The sequence below is a fragment of the Myzus persicae genome, unplaced genomic scaffold (genome assembly GCF_001856785.1).
Source record: "Myzus persicae strain clone G006 unplaced genomic scaffold, MPER_G0061.0, whole genome shotgun sequence".
Classification (NCBI taxonomy): domain Eukaryota; kingdom Metazoa; phylum Arthropoda; class Insecta; order Hemiptera; family Aphididae; genus Myzus; species Myzus persicae.
This window is the reverse complement of record NW_019102308.1, coordinates 1,101,105-1,105,829: the sequence shown is the minus strand read 5'-3', so window position 1 is coordinate 1,105,829 and position 4,725 is coordinate 1,101,105.

The window sequence follows — 4,725 nt, the reverse complement described above, 5'->3', positions numbered from 1 at the left end:
TATACTATACACTTTGAGTATAGATTTCAGATTGCATCTCAAATTAACACTCAGCTTGGGCAGCAATAAATGTACCACTCAGTGATTCAAAATATATCGATGGATTAAAAGTTACTTTTGTACTGTTTGGGTTCAGATTTTATAAATCGGAAAATGTTGCACTCAATTATTATTTACTAATTACTTTTTTTTTTTTAACAAAATTTTATATTATGCTATCTGTTACAATTAATGAACAATAAGCTTAAGTGATAAAAAAAAATAGAACAACCTACCAATTACTATACACTTATTTTTACTATACCTGTTCACTGTGGGTGCAATTTACAAACGTCCCTACGAACAATATAGCGAGTGGAGTAGATATTATAGTGTTATACTGACATCTGACTAGGACCGAAGACAGGGAGAGGAGTCATATTCCCAGAGCCCAAGAGCTTTATGTGTAAAGAGTTTGAATCGTGTTGTCAACTTAAAATTATAAAAGATGGTAATTTTTACTTTTTAATTTTTATAGCATAAAAATATTGCATTTTAAGACAAACTAAATAAAAATAAAATTATAAAACCACATAATTAAATTTGTGTAAAAATAGGAAGTAACACCCACCGCGTTTCGTTATCAGACTGTTTTTTCGACCATTGCTATAGCTGTTTTTAGAATAATTATATCATTTTATTTCACCGGGAGGTGAAGATTGTCTGCGACGTCAACAACCATACTACTAATGATAATTGTTATTGTACCTTTGGAATGTATTTATCGTTGATATCATTTAGTAATTTGGTCAAAATTAATTAAACCCACATAAATACATAAATGAATATAATATACGTGTATTTAAATTTTGACTTTATTAAAAATAATAAATATATACGTCCGTCTACATAGATTTTAAATATTATAATAAGCATATAATATAATTTATGGGTGGGTATTCAAATAATGTTTGGAAAAAATATGTTTTATATATTATTAAAATATGCTATAAGTTAACTGTTAACCTAATGTAATATTACATTATAAACTCAATATTATGGCTTACAACTTCATATAGATAAAAATTAAATATTTTCTATTTTCGAAATAAATCAGTGCGTATATACCTGGCTACGACAGTATAGTGTACTCTGGTACGTCACATTATATTTATATTGAATTAATTGAACTAAAGCATTAAATAATTATCTAAGAGATGTATTTTAAAATTTGCTCTGCACATGTTTACTTAGTACCTCCTCTCGTAAATATTTCTAGACATTTTTTCCGAGTCTATAATATGTACGTGGGTTCTAAAAATCAGCGGTCCTAAACACATTTTAAAGTGATCAATTTGTTTGTAAAAAAAACTACACATTTGTGTTATGTATATTTAACGTCATTAATAGAATAGAAAAATCGATATAGTCTCTCGAGGGAGTGGGTGAACGCATAGTGTACGCATAGTTAACAAACCCCACCCTAAAGTGTATTGTGCAGGCTGTACTCTTTACCAATAACATTATGGTAGATACCTAATGATATATTTTTCTATTATAGCTATGGGTTTAGCAGTTTAGGGTTTAGGTCGTTTAAGTACCTATCATAATCGTAATATATAATGTATAATATTATATTATATTCTAAACACATTGCAATTTCTACTCGGCGTAACGGATTATTAAGTAGGTACCCATATATACAACTTCATATGTAGTGGGTGTACCCACGCTCTTAAGGTTTATGTGTACGAGGGGTTATCCCCTCCGACCCCCACCAACCGAAAAAAAAATCACCTACATCAATTCACGTGTTATATTAAAAAACGTGCGAGTTCGATGATTAACTATATACGTGTACTGCAGTAAAAAGAAACGAAAATTGGTCGCACAGCTAAATTACAGTATAAACTTATATCTACTATATTGCAGCATTTAATGCTCGTGCATTAAACACTTGCACGTTAAACAATGAATAAATATAATATAGTAAAAAATGCAAATAAAAAAATAATAAGCCGCATACAAATTATACATTGATCAGTATAATATATGTTTTATATGTTTTATACGAGTTTTCCTCTCCACGTGCGTCGTTCATATGTAAACAATTCTAAATATTTCACAACAGGCTAACGCACGCATTCACAATATATATGGTTAGGTAGCCTATAAATTGCAATAGTATTTAGTCGTTTGGATTTTTACATGATGTGTATACGACAATGTTTACACAATGCAAAGTGATTCACTAAACGTGCTCATCCCCACGGATTTATTCCTAGATTATAATGATTCAAATTCCGATTTTTAGAATTTTTAAGGATACTCAAGGAGCATATTTTCAATTATTTAGATTTGTATATAGGTGCTATTCAGGGGGATACAAACGACTTTTCAAATGAGAACTAACCTTGGTCGTCATGTATCTTCTAAACCTATTATCGAAGACCTATAAGTATCTTTTTAGTAGTTAGTACAGAAATTTAAACAATTCATAAACTAGTTAAAATTTTGATTTAGATAAATTAACATTTCAAAAAGTCATCTGCTTAACAACTCACCGAGAAAAAAGTAGTTCGCATTTGGAAAAAAAAAATTGGTATCGCCATAGCTATTAGAACACACCTCAAATGGTATAAAATATCAAACTCTTATTTGAAAATCAAGAAAATAGGTATCTACTAGCTGTTAAGTAATAAAAATAAAAATGTTATAGGTTTAACATAAACAATGATGAAAACATAAAATACAAAATTTATATTTACAAATTTCAACAATTCATAAAAGCGTTTGCCGCTCCTTGAGAAGTGCTGCTGTAGGCACTATTGGCCAACCAAACCCCCTTAAATATAGGTATTAATATTAGGTACGGACCTGAATCTATCAATATATTAACAAAACTATTACATAATTGTGTTTGTATAAATACAAAATAAAGTATATACCTAACTATTATAGCATTATATCACCATTTACCTTGAAATTATCAAAATTATCAATTTTAAATAATTACAGAGGATGAACGCCGTAATCAAATTAATATTTTGTTTTATTTTTTTCTTTCATCTTGGTTCCAGATATATATGAGACTGTTGCTAAATGGGTATTAATAATTTAGATAAATCATTGAATAATTGTGACCATCTATCATAATGATGTACTCGTATACAACCTTTCGAAAAAAAATACTTGTTTCGTCCATATCGAATACAGTTTAAATTGAGTACTATCTGCAACGACATCCCCCATTTTGTCCTTTGACTACGAATTTTTTATCAATGAAACCGTGAATTTTGGTACTTTTTAAGGATATGCAATTTTAGACCGAATTTTCAAATTTCAAATACTTAAAAAATGTAGCTATTTTATGAGTGTTGGGATGATACACAAACTTCTTTTTTTCAAATGATCACTACCTATTTTTTTTTTTTTTTTGAACTGTGGAGGACGCGTGATGCCCGTGAGATGCCCTGTCTTCCAAGTGCGTGATGCTATGTATTACAAATTGTTATTCAGCAGAATACATTTTTTTTTGTTAATTTTCATATCATCAAATAAAAATACGGATAAGGATTTCATCTGCGTGATCTCGACGGTTTTTTGATGTTTCAATTTTGAAGTGAATTATAACTTTTACTTATGTAAAATATAAAAATTTAAAAAACACAAAGGTAATATTCTTACTTTTAAATATGATAATAGGTAAATGTGCGTGCTATTAGATAAGGACTAACAGTACAACATTTTTGAGAAATTACTAACATTTTATAATTTGTAAAAATTGTTTGAATATAATAAGTACACTACACATTGAATAACTCATCTATTTTATATTGTATATAAACTTATTATTTCATTCTTTTATCCTATACATTTAATATTTAATTTTAATAACTCTGAAACTATGTTAGAATTTGGATGATTTACATAGGTATAAATGAACGTTTTAAAAAAAATTATATTACAATTCACTTTGGTTATAATTTGAATAAAATATAAGTTTATACCAACACAGGGAACTATTTATAAATGTAATAAAATACCTAAGTATATTTTCAGTGTGCACGTTTACGAAGGTATGCCTTCAACCAACGTCCCACAAAAAATTAAAAATAAAAGAAAATTGGATTTCAATAAAAACATTATAAAAAAGAAAAAAATTGGGGTGAGCTTGCTTATGATGGATCACGCCCTCTACGCATAACATATAGGATTATTTCTACACGTATTGGAGTAAACGTAGAGGAATTTGGAAACAATTTATAAGTTTTATACATCAATATATGTGTCATTGGTAAATCGAGAATCGCGTTCAAACAATATAGAACATAGAATGAGTTTATAATAATATTTTTAGTAAACTTTCGAATTCTGGGCCTCATTGTATCGTGTCGTATATGCTGTATAATATGTGTGTTAAGACTTTAAGAGTAAGGCCACTCGTTCTAGCCATGGCGTATGCAAATGCAGTATATATGCAGGTATACGCGCATGTGCACGAGTGTATTTAAAATAATTCACGTACGCAGTGCATTTAATATACGTAGTGTACATTGTACATAGATGCACTTTTATAGTGCACTAGTGAACTTGATGACACCTTTATTACGCGTATAATACATATGATATATCACACATATTTATGCCTGTATCATGTTATATTTACAAAAGATTAAATGCCACATTTTTCGTCAAACAATAACAACAAATTTATAACGATTCAAATTTGAAGAAATATATAGG